The sequence below is a fragment of the Perca flavescens genome, chromosome 12, assembly GCF_004354835.1.
Source record: "Perca flavescens isolate YP-PL-M2 chromosome 12, PFLA_1.0, whole genome shotgun sequence".
Lineage (NCBI taxonomy): Eukaryota > Metazoa > Chordata > Actinopteri > Perciformes > Percidae > Perca > Perca flavescens.
In genome coordinates this window covers 6,499,531-6,517,753 of record NC_041342.1, presented here as the reverse complement: position 1 = coordinate 6,517,753, position 18,223 = coordinate 6,499,531, and positions in this window count along the sequence as shown.

Sequence of the window (18,223 nt, the reverse complement as noted above, 5' to 3'; positions counted from 1 at the left end):
GCACATACACATATATAACATATATACATAGAAAGCTACACTTATACCCCTTTCCCACTGGCCAAAAAACGTACACTTACACCCACTAACATCTGGCTTTTGTCTGCAGTGCGAAAGGTTACAATCGGCATTCCCCCCTAGGACAAATGACTCTGCAGTAGGCATACAGTAGGTATTTGTTCCCCCTCTAGCTCCGATCGGCAGTGATGGGAACGTTACACTGGGGTGGAAACATTTTTGGGCCCCTTGCGGGCGCGATGCTGTGATGTCGGTAACTTCTGTTATCTCAAATTTCGGCGGCCTCCGCCCGAGCAGCGCTTGATCTTCAAATTAGTCGGCACTGAGTTGAAAGAGAGACTGAAGAAGTCAATTTAAAAAATATATAAATATATACTTTAAAAAGAAGTAACCACTGTAACATTTTCACTGGCCTCCATGCAGCCAACCCTGTGTTGGAAGAGTAGAATAAGTATTTAGAAAAATATCAGAGCCAGTACTGTGTGTGTGTGTGTGTGTGTGTGTGTGTGTGTGTGTGTGTGTGTGTGTGTGTGTGTGTGTGTGTGTGTGTGTGTGAGAGCGTGGAGTGTGGAGTGTGTGCTGGAGCGAGTGAGAGAGTGTTGGTGAGTGCAGAGTGTTTTAGCAGGTTGTTACAATGCTAAGCTAACCGGGGCTCATTTTCTAGACACACAGCTGCTAAGGGTTAACCTAGCCCCCCCTCATTTTCCCAGCATTTTGCGTTTAATGTGAGAATGAGACTAAACTTGCGTGGATAAGTGCTGTGTTAAACTGACTCACCCGGACACCGCATGCGTTGGAGTCTGAAGGCGGGGGCCTGCTGGCGTCGGTCTTTCCTGCCGTCCGGTGGCTGCTCCGCGTCCTCACCTTCGTCGGCGTTCTTGCCAGGCCAGCCCCGCTCTTCCTCGTTGCTGCAGTTCCGGTTTCAAAAAGGTTTTGTTATGGGAAAACCAGAAAAAGTCTTTCAGCGTCTTTGTCTTCTGTTGTGCTCTCTGTGTAGAAACGTCTGGTGTGCAGCTTCCGGCCGGAAACAATCTCCTCAATCAGACTCCCACACACCTGCAAATCTGGGTTATCATTGTCACACAAGCTCGCCCCCCCATGTCACATGTCAGCATTTACCCTGTCAACTAACTACTCTAAAGACACTGAACTGATATCACAACAGGGTTTACACGCGATTAAAATATCCGCATATACACACTTATTTGGGTAAAGAAAAAGGTATTATTGTACACGCAGGATCGGTGCACCTTCAGGCCTTGTATGTTGTGTCAGGGAATTTAATCAGACAATATTGACAGTAATGAAAAAGCAACATCATGCAGCCTGTAGGTTAATATACTGATATCCTCTCCACTCACACACACATTTGAGCCGACATGCTGACTTCACACAGCGACCCCCCTCCTACGAGCCATGTCACGTAAAACCCAAACAGTCCAAATCGATAGTGATCTGTTGCTCTGCATCTTCCAGTGACGTGAAAAATATCGTCGTAGGCCGCCGCCAGCAACAATTTCCCCCAAATTGAAAGGCCCCGAGGCCCTTTAGGCACTGCTGTTATTTGGCCTCTGTTTTTCCCCTCATGGCCATCCATGAAGGATGAACCCCTCTATATATCATCTCTGTCTCTTCGGATAGAGCCCAAGTTCCATCACCATAGCAATGCGCGTTTAGCCTACACCCCAAGAGACATAGTCATTCTACAGATTGCCTGAAAGAATGAGATTGTGTGTGTGTGTGTGTGTGTGTGTGTGTGGCAGCGGTTTTGAGCATTTACAAGTGTGTGTTCGTGTGTGTGCGTGTAGTTGTGTGTCTATGTAGCCAGGACCCTGTGTACCTTCTGGTGTTGCCTGCCATTTGTTGGTATGAATTATAGATCAGGGTTGCCATGGGATTTATGATAAAGCTAAAGAGTCTCCCAGTCACACACCTGAGCCTTCTTCCTCTATTTTGAACCATGTAGAACCAACTTTAATAACAACCTGTTCCGTGACAAACTACTCAGATGGGCGCAAGTAGGGGCTGGGCATCGTCCATATTCTTTCGATCCGGTGCCAATTTTGATACCTCAGTTTCGATGCCGGTTCCTTAACTATACTTTATATACCATATGTTTTGAAAAAAATACATTAAACACAAAGCTTTTATTTTCCCTTTAATTGTGAATCAAAACAGTTACAAAAAAAAAAAACTGTGTGTGTGTGTGTGTGTGTGTGTGTTTGTCAGTCGGAGCTCCGCTCTGTGTCAATATGCAGAGAGGACAGATAAGCTTTGGCACCAAAATATAAATAATTTTTCGATACTCATAGGATTGGAGTATATTTTTAAGTATCGACGTTCGGTACCCAGCCCTAGGTGCAAGTCAAGATATTACTTTCCCGTGACTCTTCAGGTACCCTGCTCTTCAGCTTTGCCCTGAATGTGTAATGCATGCAAATATCTTTCCATCCATCATGGCTTCTGTCTTTCCACTATCTCCTCCCTGTCCCCAACCCTCTCTCTCTCGTTTCTCCTCTTTTTTAGCTCCCTGTCTCTGCCCCTCTTGTTCTCCGTTCCCCAGAGGCGCCCCTTTCTCCAAAGTGCGAGCCTCGGAGCCGTTTGCTCCTGTATTTCTTCATTACCTCACTCTCTCGTTCCTCTCCCGCGCTCTGTCTCTCCAAGGAGGGCTGCCGTGGGTTTTCATTACTTAACAAGTCAATCTTCATCACGCCGTCCTCTGTGTGCTCTCATTGGCTCAAACGTGTGTAGTCGCACATCCACGCATACAGGTGGATGCCGGCCTGCATCCTTCTTTACTTATATAGTCTTAAAGGCAGGTACTGTATCTACACGCTGTATGTTTATGGCATTATTAGGTGCAGCCGAATTGGCAACAATTTGTGAGAAAATGTCGGGTATTACGTGAGAAAAAGGAACCAACAGTGAGGTTTTTTTTCCATCGAATGCAGTGAGACGTCACACTAGATAATATGCTAATGTGGAGTTGGTTGTCTTTTCCCAGTAAGTGATAGGTTGTAGTGGCAGGTTTACATATCTGCAGTCCTCTCTATTGTGGCTGTGGACTCGTGGGAAGGTAAAGCTACCACACAGAATATCAAGTAAGGACACCATGCATGTATACACTCCATCCCTTTTCTGTGCTCGCGCAGACACATCATCACGTAGGCTTATTGTTGAATAAGGGAGTGGATTTCAAAGGGTGTATTATCATGCACATATGGCTTTGTGGCTGAGTTACCTGCATAACCGTGTCGTTTATATGTGAGTGCGGGTTTTGTTTGTGATTTTTGTGGGTCCTTATCAGCCTTTTGTGAGTTCTTTTGATACCAACATTATTTTTCTCTTCTCTACCTTGCAATTACTGATGGAAGTAATCTTCTCATTGTGACGGAGAGCCCGGGGTCTTGAGAATGTGAGGAGAGTGAACTCTGCTCACACACACACACACACACACACACACACACACACACACACACACACACACACACGCACATCCATTTTATGTCCCCTTGTTGAGTGCCTCTAGAGAAGAGACAGTCTGCAGCCAGCCAGTAGTTTACTCCTGAGACAGATTCTTGTTTAGCATTTAGATTGGCTTGATCAACCACCACTTAGCCAATCTGTGTGTGTGTGTGTGTGTGTGTGTGTGTGTGTGTGTGTGTGTGTGTGTGTGTCTCTGTGCACATCTCTATGCACATACCAAACTGTGTGTGCGCGCTCGTCTGTGGTACGTGTGCTTTAGTATGTGCACCGTTTGTGTGTCCATTAATGCTTGTGTGTTGCTGCATGGATGTGTGGTTTTCTTGTGTGTGCGCGCGCATGTGTGTGATGAGCCATGGCTAACCGCTCTTGGTGAACACCGCAGGCCTAGATCGCCAATGAGACTTAGAGAGGCAGTGAGCCAGGGTCACACAAAGTTACACATTAATCTTTTAGAAGGGACCCCGCCACCACCTTCACCACCACCATCACCACACTGTACCAGACGTTCCTCACACAACAATTCTTCATAGCGTCATATCATTGTTCTTCCAAAATCACATCTACAAATAAAACACATTTTTAATCTTTAATCATTTTTCAAATATTGTTTTTTCTTCCTTTTTTTTTTGCTGTAAAATTGATTTGAGCGTCACGTGTCATATGTGTGTAAGGCGAAACGAACGGTGATGCCTTGTTCTGTTCAATAATTTATAAGGGATTTCAGAAACACTCAGTCAGTCAAACTGTATTCAAGGCAAGGGGTCTGAAAAAGGTTAATGGGATGTGGGATTCTGACTGCGCACAAAACACACACACACACAAACTAGGGTCAAACTGTATGTGTTTGTTTTGCGGGCTCACTGGCTGTATGTTTGAATGAAGACACACACATCATTTGAAATCAAATGTGTCACACACCATCTGCATGTTCTTTCCAAGCACACAATATACTTTACCCTTGGTGGTGGGTCTCGTTTGGTGTGCATTGTGGGTGGCACTGCCTCTCACCTCTCTCTTACCCCGAGTTCAACCAGAGTTCACATTCTCCCCTACGTCACATAATGTGTGTTGGGGGAGAGGGAGAGAGAGAGAGAGAGAGAGAGAGAGAAACACACACACACACACATACACACAGCTCACCGCCTGGAGTCTCCCCAAAAGCCACTTATGTGCTCACAAAGTTATGATTGTGTGGAGAGGGACAATTAGTGTGTGTGTGTGTGTGTGTGTGTGTGTGTGTGTGTGTGTGTGTGTGTGTGTGTGTGTGTGTGTGTGTGTGTGTGTGTGTGTTCACATGTGTATTTATGTCTTGCCCATGTGTATGTGTGCATTTGTGACAGATGTCAAGCCTCTGATGACTTGGGCTTCTGTGATCTTGTTGCCCTCGAGCGTCTGCTTTATAGCCCGGCGTGACATTACGGCTTCAGCTCTATTTCCCGCTATTACACAGGTGAAGGATGTGTGGTGTTTGACATACTACATTACCTTCTTTTTCTACTACTACTACTACTACTACTACTACTACTACTACTACAGCATTCAACCTGTCAGCTACATACTGTAGAAATCACCTGCCATGTAATGTTATGCAACTGGGTAGATGTGAGAGCAGGGATGAAGGTGATCGCACTTTCTTGGCACAGCGACATACAGTAGAAAAGGTGAGGCTAATGTAGGGCTAGGCATTATATCAATGTTATATCTGACATCGACATATTAGGCTAGGTATCATCCTAAATTTAGGATATCGTAATATTGTGATATGACGCAAGTGTTGTCTTTTCCCTGGTTTTAAAGGCTGCATTACAGTAAAGTGATGTCATTTTCTGAACTTTCCAGACTGTTCTAGCTGTTTTTATTATTATTTGCCTTTACTGACTTAGTCATTGTAGCCACATTATTGGTGATTATTTATCAAAATTCCATTGTGGAAATATTAAGTGAAAGCACCAATAGTCAACCCTGCAATATCGCCACAATATGTATTTGGTCAAAAAATATCGTGATATTTGATTTTCTCCATATAGCCCGGCCCTAGGATAATGCATTTACTCTGTGTGTATTTGGCTTAAATATTTCAAATCAGAGGTGTTGTGCTGGTAACGGTGCCCCATGAGCAGCCTTTCTCTTTCTTTGGGAAAAACACACATAGCTGCAGTCACACAGACGCACACCTGTTGTGGTCTGTTGGTAGACAGACAGTGGGTGTCGATGTGTGCGTGATTGCAGCAGTGTGCCGACAGGACGGAAAGCTAAAGCAGATTTGACAGGCTGTCCTAGGCACTGACGCTACAAATGGCTGCCTGGATGGAAATATCTTCATCATCCCAAACAAATAGGCTGTCACTCGGCCCTCCGAAGCTTCTGTTGACTGAGTGCCATTTTATGCTCTCTCACTCTCTCTGTCTCCATCTCGTATGCACACACACGTTTTGTTGATGTCATCACTTCTTCTCTTTTCATTCTCCTATTCTTTCCTCTGGAGTGAGCGCAAACCATTTTCTGTTTCCGAGTGTCTTTATAGTGTGTGTGTGTGTGTGTGTGTGTGTGGGAGATGGTAACTGAGGCTGATGCTTGGCCTTTGTTTGAAATATGAAACCGCTCTCAGCTGTATAATATTACAGCAATAGAACAGCAATCAGACGTTAATTGAATCTGGGTTATGACTTTTCTGTGTTCTCGCTCAGCTGAGTGTCTCTCCCCTTTTCTCCCTCCCTCCCTCCCTCCCTTCTTTCACTGACTCTCACTTTCTTATTTCTCCTGTATCCCTAAATAACCCACTTTGTTCTCCATACTGCCTGTCCATGATTCTTTCCCATGCACGTTATAATCCCTGTACCCCCCCCTTTCCTCTTGTTGTTAACCGATGCCACAGAATGCATCAGGATACCCCTTTCTGCTTCAGTTACACCATTCATGTCTCATTAAAAAGCCCTCTGGTGAAATGTCACCATCTTAACTACCCTTCGACATGGGACACTGGCTTTCGAATGTAGAAAAGTGATGTTCGTCTTTGTGCATGAAGTGAGCATGTGAGTGCTCTCATGCGTGTAACTGAATCTACACTGCCACTTTTTGTGTTGCATGCATATATATGTGTGTGTGTGTGTGTGTGTGTGTGTGTATGTACAGTACAGGCCAAAAGTTTGGACACACCTTCTCATTCAATGTGTTTCTTTATTTTCATGACTATTTACATTGTAGATTCTCACTGAAGGCATCAAAACTATGAATGAACACATATGGAATTATGTACTTAACAAAAAAGTGTGAAATAACTGAAAACATGTCTTATATTTTAGATTCTTCAAAGTAGCCACCCTTTGCTGTTTTGATAACTCTGCAAACCCTTGGTGTTCTCTCAATGAGCTTCATGAGGTAGTCACCTGAAATGGTTTTCACTTCACAGGTGTGCTTTGTCAGGGTTAATTAGTGGAATTTGTTCCCTTTTTAATAAAAAAGCAAAGTGTGGCTACTTTTACTTTTTCATTATATCTTTTAATGGGACAACACTGAAGAAATGACACTTTGCTACGATGTAAAGTAATAAGTGTACAGCTTGTATAACAGTGTAAATGTGCTGTCCCCTCAAAATAACTCAACATACAGCCATTAGTGTATAAACCTCTAGCAACAAAAGTCAGTACACCCCTATGTTAAATTCCCATAGAGGCAGGCAGATTTTTATTTTTAAAGGCCAGTTATTTCATGGATCCAGGATACTATGCATCCTGATAAAGTTCCCTTGGCCTTTGGAATTAAAATAGCCCCACATCATCACATACCTTCACCATACCCCCACATCATCACAAACCCCTCACCATACCAAGAGACTGGCATGGGGTACTTTCCATAAGATCATCTCTCAATGCAAATCAAACCAGCTATTAGGCTGATTAGGTGATGTGCACCATGCTAAAGTTGACTAAATATATGCTAAAGTTGACTAAAAAGAGGAATAAAAAATCATCTTTTGGAAATTGATCCTATATCAATATTATATCGACATCGACATATGAGGCTAGGTATCTGGCGAGGCTATTTAGATTCCAAAGGCCAAGGGAACTTTAGCATAGTATCCTGGATCCATGAAATAACTGGCCTTTAAAAATAAAAATCTGCCTGCCTCTATGGGAATTTAACATAGGGGTGTGTATACTTATGCCCCCTGTATTTTAAGGAAGAACGTTTATTTATTTACCATACATTATTCATTCACAAAGAAAATTGGTGTTCTCAAAGGTTGGATTATTCCTAATTTTTTTAATTAAGACATTGGGATCAATTTCCAAAAGATTTTTTTTTTTTTTTTTTATTCCTCTTTTTAGCCAACTTTAGCATGGGTTCATAAAGTTATGAGCACCACTGTAAATACTGTGAATCCACAGAGAAACGCACACAGCTCGTATTCAGAAACTGTGCCTTTAAACAAGCCGTCGGGACCTCTGTACGCTTGTGATCTCACAGCTATACTATAGTATAGGTAGAAAGTGGCGCTACAGTGCCGTTACGGTGATGGAAGACCCGGAAACGCTGTCCAATCAGAGCAGACTGGGCTTTTTAGGGAGGGGGGCTTAAAGAGACAGGCGCTAAACAGAGCGTTTCAGACAGAGGATGAATACAGGTATATTCACACTGACAGTGTGAGAATAATAATGTGTTAACATTAAAGCATGTAAAAATGTTCTAATACAAGTATAAACCTGAAAGTGAGCATAATAAGGGATCTTTGTCGGTTGGGATTTGGGTTCAAGCATGAAGGTAAAATCAGGGGTAGGCTTAAGGTTAAATGCTGCTGTAATTAATGCATTCACGGAGTGTCCTCACAAGCATAGTAAAACTACTTACTACTTGTGTGCGCGCGTGTGCGTGCGCACGCTTCCCCTCGTTCATGAAATAGGAGACTATCTTTCCAGCCTGACCTTTTCCTTAATTGCTTGGTTTGGATTCTGTCTCTGCTCATTTCAGGAACAGCGGTCTCCCTGAAATGACTGCTGACTCCCAATTGTCTCTGGCAAAACCTCACTTTACCTGTCGCTAGTGACAACACACAGACCCACATTCCAAAGCGCACACATTTAAGCAGAGGTGGAAAGACACACAGACACACACACATGCATCAGCTGTTACCAGGGAAACCAGAAAATTAAGCAATTTGGTCTTCACTGTCACACAAGGTCGTGTGTGTGTGTGTGTGTGTATATATATATATATATATATATATATATATATATACACACACACATATATATATATATATATATATATATATATATATATATATATATATATATATATATATATATATATATAGTACAGGCCAAAAGTTTGGACACACCTTCTCATTCAATGTGTTTCTTTATTTTCATGACTATTTACATTGCAGATTCTCACCGAAGGCATCAAAACTATGAATGAACACATATGGAATTATGTACTTAACAAAAAAGTGTGAAATAACTGAAAACATGTCTTATATTTTAGATTCTTCAAAGTAGCCACCCTTTGCTTTTTTTGATAACTCTGCAAACCCTTGGTGTTCTCTCAATGAGCTTCATGAGGTAGTCACCTGAAATGGTTTTCACTTCACAGGTGGGCTTTGTCAGCGTTAATTAGTGACATTTTTTCCCTTTATTAATAAAAAAGCAAAGGGTGGCTAATTTAAGGAATCTAAAATATAAGACATGTTTTCAGTTATTTCACACTTTTTTGTTAAGTACATAATTCCATATGTGTTCATTAATAGTTTTGATGCCTTCAGTGAGAATCTACAATGTAAATAGTCATGAAAATAAAAAGGAAACGCATTGAATGAGAAGGTGTGTCCAAACTTTTGGCCTGTACTGTATGTTTGCAGGGTTTGATGTCGCCTTTCTGTCCGACTGGTCCGAGACATTTTCTATATGGTATCCTGTTTCTTAAACCATACTTCTTATCTGGCTTGATGTGTCACACACATCTGTCTCTGTGCCGCCTCTGTTGGACATGGACTTCTCTACAGTTCAAAAACAGCTAAGATAAGATAAGCTGTATTGATCCCATGCGGAGAAACTGAACAGTGGTGGTCCTCCTATTGAAGGCATCTCATGGCCAACAGAGGTGCACTTTTATAAAGGAATAGTTCGACATGTTTGGAAACACGCTTCCTTGATCCCATCATCTAATAAAGTGAGCCTGAAACTACCACTCCTGTCTCTTAGCCCACACAGCAGCCAGCCAGTCACTAACCAGCTTCTTCTTTATTAACCCTATTAGCATGTAGCATGCTGCCTCTGGCTCCTGGCACTGCTGCCAACATCCAAGCAGTAGCTCCCCCCCGCCCCCAGCAATCTGGGTTGCCGACTGATTAAGAGGTTCATCTGAGATTATGGGCATTAATCACAGATGTAGTCTCTGCCAAAAAATCGTAGTCTCTTTTCTATCAACGCTGTCTCATGAGCATAGATGACTCACTCCTGGCTGAAATAAATGTGATACATTTAATCCTATCCTATCAGTACGTTGCAATCTGAATGAATTAGTTGTCAAGTTTTTGATGTGGAACAGAAATCTAAATAAAGAAATTTGGCCTCGCTTGAATGAGAGTCCGCTGGTAGTCTGAGCAGAATGTGGTCTCAAAGAGCTACAATGCACTGACTTGGGCATATTGTCTGGGCTTTGGTTCACTGCCCTAAATGAGCATTTCAGCACTGCCAACTTACCTGGGTTGTGTTCACTATCTCGCCTCTGCCTCTCCTCCCTCGTTCTCTGTCTGGCTGACAGTCTAATTGTCATGTGGGCAGCCTCTGCCGCATGGATTTAGTGTCGCGCTTGCCTTAATTTAATTGAAAAGCTGCGGAAAGGAAGGAGGGAGGTAAAAGAGGGGAGGGGATGAAAAACAGATAAATAAAAAAGTGGAACCAATCTTTGTTGGGTGCGCTGGGCGGTAAAATGGCTGTATGCGGTGAATAATGCATGGGGGAGATGGATAGGTCTGCGTGGTTAGAGCCCAGGACTGCTGGGCGCTTCATTACCGAGGTGTTTGTATGCTGATGCTGTGATGCCAGCTCCATCGCTCTGTGAGAGAGAAGCGGCTGCAGAGGTGGCACCTCCCTAAGCTATCTCATATTTTGTCATTCAGTTTCTCTTTAAAGCTCTGTCTCCCTCTCTCTTCTCTCTCTATTTCAACGCTTACACCCCAAACACACTCTTTCCATTAATCTGTCTGTCTATCTGTGTGTGTGTGTCTAAATTCTGGCTCCAGTGTACTGCACACTGACCTTGTGACTTATAAGCTTTGATGTATAGACCATAGACTGTTTGTTTATTAATATTAATATTCAACTACTGTATATTCGATTATTTATTAATAATATTTTGACCATTAAATGCCTTCAGTAAGACTTATATTGGTATCAAACTTCGTATATGTTCTGTCCACCAGAGGGCAGTGTATCAGTCAATGTCAATAGGCAGCCAATGATGTTTTCAGAAGAATAACACAATGCCACGACTGTTTTAAAAAAATTAAAAGTCAGACCCTGGATTAAACACAAACAGTATGCTTTCGACAGGAAGTTGGGAGATTTCACCGTAGCGAACTTTTGCGCTGGTGTGTGTGTCGAGCCTGTGTGTGTGTGTGTGTGTGTGTGTGTGTAGAGTGAGAGAGTGACGGTGATTACCGGTAGCTTCAGAGTGAGTAGCGACTCTAGAGTTGCAGTGAGAAGAACAAAGTGTCTCCCCTGTGTTTTCTGACCACGGTGAGACATCTGTAGCAGGAAAAGCTAACCCTCTCCTTGATTTCATGTTGTTTATGGAGAAGGAGAACCAGGAAATGAGTCGGGGGGGGGGGGAATGCAACGCTACCAAGCCACGGCCAAGCGACGTGTAGTTACATTTTGAAATTCGTGGAAAAAGCCTAGGAATCTGAATTGAAAACGTTTACAAGCAAACACATTTACAAAAAATAATGCCCATAATAGGTTCAAATATTAAGGGCTGCCTAATATTCGTTCGAATATCAATATTTTTTTTAAATATTCGAATCATACAGTATTTGAATAACGAAGTTTGGAGTCAAAGCCCTAGTATAGTAGAGTAACTGAGGAACTTTTCTTGTTGCTTTACTTTAATTGTCCAAAATGGTGAAAGTTCTTCACACAATTAGTTTATCTAAAATATGACATATATTGAATTGCCTTCTGATACTGTACATAGACATGGCTAATGTAGGGATTTTGGCCTATTGCAGATACAGTATCTCACAAAAGTGAGTACACCCCTCACATTTTAGTAAATATTTCGTTATATCTTTTAATGGGACAGCACTGAAGAAATGACACTTTGCTACAATGTAAAGTATTAAGTGTACAGCTTGTATAACAGTGTAAATAGGCTGCCCCCTCTAAATAACTCAACATACAGCCATTAATGTCTAAACCGCTGGCAACAATTGTTAAATTTCCATAGAGGCAGGCAGATTTTTATTTTTAAAGGCCAGTTATTTGATGGATCCAGGATACTATGCATCCTGATAAAGTTCCCTTGGCCTTTGGAATTAAAATAGCCCCACATCATCACATAGCCTTCACCACCTAGAGATTGGCATGGGGTACTTTCCATAAAATCATCTATCAATGCAAATCAAGTCAGTGCAAATCAAACCATTAGGCTAACTGAAATAAAACCATGCCAGTCTCTATGTATGGTGAAAGCTATGTGATGATATGGGGCTATTTTAATTCCAAAGGCCAAGGGAACTTTCTCAGGATGCATAGTATCCTGGATCCATGAAATAACTGGCCTTTAAAAACAAACATCTGCCTGCCTCTATGGGAATTTAAAAGAGGGGTGTACTGACTTTTGTTGCCAGCGGTTTAGACATTAATGGCTGTATGTTGAGTTATTTTGAGGGGACAGCACATTTACAATCTTATACAAGCTGTACACTTAATACTTTACATTGTAACAAAGTGTCATTTCTTCAGTGTTGTCCCATTAAAAGATATAATGAAATATTTACTAAAATGTGAGGGGTGTACTCACTTTTGGGATATACTGTATACTGGTATATATTGTATAGGGTATATGTCGGCCAATGAGTGGCAAAGACTTTCAGTGCAGAAATACCAAAGATATGTTTGAGGAAATATAGAACCAATGATGCCATCACATAGTTTGTCTACAAAAAGCACTGACAACTTTCAACTTTCAAATGTTCATCTCAGCACAGTTCACAGCGCAACTTAAAACCAGCTGAACATCTTGTGGTCTACCTCCTCACCTCGCTGCAGTGACGCCGACATGTACTCCACGCTGTGTCCGTGCGCCGTGACATCACGGATGGGGGTGGTTTACGGACGCACAGGAGCACCCTTGTGAACACAGGGTTGGTTATGGGTAGGTTACGTGTTAATGTCAGCCAAAATATCGTAATTTGATATTTGAAAAAACATTCAAATATGGATATCCGTATCATCCTCAAGAATCTCCTTTCAGTTGGGCTTTAATTCATAGTAAACTGTTAAGATTGCAGAGGTAGTCATGTTCTATGTGGATTATATTTGTTTCTAATAATGTGATTGCTAAATCTCAGAAGGAGTTGCTGCGCGTGTTAGTCAGACAAGCAAAATAAACAACCCACAAAGCACTCCCTCTGGAGATTTCTGCATTTGAAGATGGCATAATAACAGGAGTGGGGAGAGTGTCTTGTCGTCGTTGTTGTTGTTGTTTGAAGGATCTCCCACCTTACTTGCTTTGCATACATGAAAGGAAATACCAAGGAGCTAAATGCAAATTTAGGGGAGAATGTCACTTTACCGCGAATTCACGAGACGCGTCCCTATTAATTATCTTGTGTGCCGGGTCGGTTTACATAGCTGTCAATAGCAGAACCAAACAAAAAGTTGAATTTCTTAAATAAATATAAGTAAGTAAATTGCGTCCCGAAGCTCTTTCATGTTATGTCTGTTTATGTCGGCGCAGCGTGTCTCAGGAAGGCCGGGCCTATGGCACGCCACCAGCACCCTGAAAATGTATTCCATTTCATTATATTCAACCTCGCAGCCTGCTCTCATCAGTGGATCAGGAGTGTGCCGTCTCGCAGGCACACCGAGATATAATTACTTTCTAACGCACGAAGAGCAGAGAGAGAGAGAGAGAGAGAGAGAGAGGATGAAGGAATGAACAATGGAGTTTAATTATGCTTTATGGCAACAATTATAGAATAAAAACAGAAAGTCAATAGGCAGAAACATTGTCTCATTTTCTGTGTTGGGGTGGACTGGGTTTTGCACAGGGCCTGAGGCAAACCCAAACAAGAAACAGTTCGAGAGGAAACAAAGGACGCAGGAAGAATATGCCTGATCATATTTATTAGAGGAAGGGAGGAGCTGGTGCAACTCCAAATCCCCCCTGTGATTCCCCCCCCCCTCCCCTCCCACTCTCATATTTCCTCACGCAAACCTGATGCACTACTTCACTAATTGCGACCTTTGCAAGAAATTAGGAGACTGTAATGGATCCCACTTGCACTCTCTCCACCATGATAATCGTAGATATATGGTTTGGCTCCCGCTCCGCTTGTAGGGCCGCGACGAGAAGACGCTGGAATTCGAGATTCAGCCTGACATTTTGTTTTCTTTCACTTACTCACGGAGCATCAGCGGAGATTAGCAGTCAGATTATCATATTATACACACACACATGCACACACACACGCACACATTAAACCGTCGTACGCTCACACGCAGACAAACACACACTCAATCAAGAACAGATTAATTAAAGGGAACAGTCTAATTAGTGTCATTAAGGAAGGAATAATAGAAAGGCTCGTACATAGGGAGAAAAACGGAGGCAAGCTCAATGTCTACACACACACACATATGCTTACATACCAAAAAAAAAAGACAAAAAAAATCACATGGAACACAACTAGCCGTAAGAAGGAATAGTGTATCAATTTGTTTGGGAAGTTTTAATGGTGCTGAATCAATATTTCACTGTTGGAACACACCACGCGGAACCCAATAGGCCTCCTTTTTCGCTCTTTGTGTGTGTGATCATGTCTTTTAGTTAGAAAAGAGCCGGCAAAAGTGGACACAGCTGAGTTGCCATGAGCAACAAGCCCTCACGGTAACCGGAGTTACTCAATCGCCCAAAAATGCCTTGGGGTGGACTGTTGAACAAAGGAGCCAATCAGTAATTGGTTTGTAGCAAAAAACCTCTGACCACCCTCCTTTTTTCCTTTTCCACTTACACTTGCGCTCACACAGGCAGGCACAGAACAAATCAGAATCCCAAACTTGCGCACGCACACACACACACACACACACACACACACACACACACACACACACACACACAAACCTGATTTTATGCTAGGGGCTGCATAAAAATGAATCGAGGGTGACAATGTTATGCCGAGTGGAGCCCTGTGCATCCTATTTTCATCATTTACCTTAGGCTAAATGGATTTGGAACACTGTTGGATGGCTCACCTCTCACACTGATTTGCCTACTTAAATGTGAAAAATGGTACATTTCCAAATTCAACCTCATGTTCTTTCCTTTTTCCCCCCCCTCTCACTCGCCTCTGCCAAAGTACTCCCTGCTAGTGACTCAAGGACTCTTTGAAAAAAGTGAAGTGGACCAAAAAAAAAGAACTGCAGAGGTATTACCGCTACAGTAGTATGCTTTCACACTGATAGAAGTGGCATGCATGTACGTACAGTATTGTACTTTGCACGCGGATTGGTGGAAAAATGAACTGCTACTACAGAAAGTAAAGGAATACATTTTCGTCAACTTTGTCAAACAAGTCTTTTTTGATTTCATGTGTTCATGTTAAAGCGTTGGTTCACCCACATGACCAAAAACGTTTCTTCTCATTCACCCCATAGCGCTTTAAAGCCACACAGATTGTTTTGGTTTTGAAATATATCTGTAGACATCTTTACATGTAAACATATACAGTTGATTCATTAGCCTGACAAGCCAGAGCCACATCCAGATGTTGGGTCTGGGAACTCAACATTGGCAGGGCTCAATCCGAGGGGCGGGATGAACGGTTGTCTTTCAAATTCGCTCTGAACGCAATAGGATAGAGCTACAACCAACCAGAGCAACGCTAGTTGATAGATTAAACTTTTGCCGTATCCTGTCGGCAAAACTCTGAACACATCTTCCTTTTTTAAGAATGACTTCAGTGCCGTTCTTTGTTCCGCCAAGTCTTCCAGAGTTGCGGCCCAAACCGATTCGAAGCCCGCCCACTGACTCTACACACCATGTGATTGGCCCGGGCCAGAGTTTGGTTTTTCCAGCTCGCAAGCCAACGGAGAGTTGCTAGACTGACCCTGGCTGCAAATCACATTTGCTGCCGCAAGGGTGTGTCTACATTTCTAGGCTATAGATTCCTGGCCTCTGCCCCATGTCGTGGAGCTGGATGTCATTTCAGTCTGTGGTGCCCTGTCTCTAATGTCAGTCTCTGGGTCTCCCCGTTAAAGTCACTTTACTGTGATTTCATTGGGACTACTTTCTTCAGAACTCTATATGAGGACTGTTGACAGTGCGTATGTTGATTTCACAGATAGGCGGGAACATTGTTTCTGGAAAGAAAAAACAATTTGCTGTCGAATTTTGAAATGCAGTGTTTCAATGCTGTGAGCAGCACAAGCCTAGGTACCGTTCGCCTTGATTGTATTGGAAGGCGTTCGGGCCTGAAAACAACCTTGTGTCAAAGCAACGCAAGGGGCTGCAGTTGCTTCAGGTACGGGTGAGGCATAAAAAATAATAAATATTATGAGACACAAGTTTTTAGATCTCTGGACAGTAATCGTGACGGCCGTCATTTTTGTCTTTCGTTGGTTACATAACTGATTATTTAAAAGCAAGTGCTCTTGACTCCACATCCTCACCAGCTTCTTTCTCTCTCTCCTCCCTTGTCCTTTGGCCTCACTCTTTACCCTTTCTCCCTTGTCCTTACTCTCTCTCTCTCTCTCTCTCTCTCTCTGTCTCCACATCTCCCTCTCCTTCAGTCCCTACTGATGGCAACATGTTTATCCATTATTGATATTCTGACTGGGCTAACTTCCCGCCCCCCTGTCGCCCCACTTTCCTCCAGCCTGCCCTACTTCACCAGAGCCCTCACGAGACACACTCACAGACATACTGTAGATGCAAAAGTTTGTGTGTGTGTGTGTGTGTGTGTGTGTGTGTGTGTGTTTTCAAGTCCGTGAGACAGAAAGAGAGAGAGAGAGAGACTAAGTAAGAGTCCACACACAGCAAGAGGGGAGTTTCTATATTTAGATTTGTATTCATATAAGAGACTGTTCACAGCATCCAACTGTACATACACCAGGCTCAGCAACACATTACAGTCTCTGTTCAGCTCTGTGGCACCGCGTGTAGCATTTCCACACGCTTTTAAACCAGCCTTTGCTGGGTTTTAATTTCCTCGCACTGCAAATCTCCCCAGCTTATATTTTTTTAATGAAACGAAAGTGTTGTTCATAAAAATGTCCTTGGTTTGACTTTTTTTCCTTTTGTAAAGCTGTTGGAACATCAAGTCTTTCTACTTCTCTAGTTTGCTGTATCCCAGCCAATTAGCATACGCTGCGTTCTTTTTCTATTACAGCTGAATCCCCTCGCGCCTCGTGTGCGTGCGTGTATGCACTGTATGTGGTGGTCGGGGGGGGCAAAACCCACACATATAAACACGTGTGTGTGCACACGCAAAAGTGCAAGCAGACACTGCACGGGCACGTGGCTGACTCATGAGCGTGCACGCACACACTCGCAGTTTGAGGGCTTTGATAAGGCAGACTGTGCAGTGTATTAGTGTGTGATCCTTTTTTGAAGGGAAAACATGAAAACCTTTGTTGTGCTTGGAGCAAAGGTTTGTTTGGTGCTGTCGCTCCACGGAGCCCTCGCAGCGGCAGGCTGTTTTGAAGAAATTATCAAATAAGATTTCTCATCTGCTACTTTCCTTCGCCACCAGATTGGCTTTTAAGCCCTGTTGAATCCTCTTCCACTTTGTTATTTACATAGGTTTTGTGCTGGCATGTGGGAATGTGTTCATTTGTCTCTGCCTTTCTCCTTGAACGTCCCCCACCCCCACCCCCACCCCCACCCACCCGCACATGTGTTTGTGCGTGCATGTGTTGCAGTATATGTTCATTTGTCCTATCTACACGTCTACACGCTCATGTTCTGTGCCATTGGTTAATTCGGGTGGATATGTGCGCACGTGTGCACATGCAGACGTATGTCCATGTGAGTGTGTGTGTGTGTGTGTGTGTGTGTGTGTGTGTGTGTGTGTGTGTGTGTGTGTGTGTGTGTGTAGTGTTGACTTTTAATTGTTCTGTGCTTCTGAGAGTGTGTGTTCAGTTTAGTCCACAGCAATTGATCTGGAGAATAATGGTTGGTGGAAAGTCCCAGGTCTCCAGAACCACTGTCTGAAACTCCTTGTAATTACCTCTGGGACCACTGGCAAAGATGAAGGGAGAGAGAGAGAGAGAGAGCGAGAGAGAGAGAAAGTGATAGACAGAGAGAAACAGATTAAATTGATAGAGACATACCAATAACATGTGAGCAAACCCAAGTACACAATGTGTTGGGCTTAGGGCTGCACGATATGACCTCAAATCTAAATTCACGGTTAATTGCACATTTTACCTCGATAAATGAACGATAATTACATTTTTTTGTGATTCAACGATGGACACTGCGTTTATAAAAA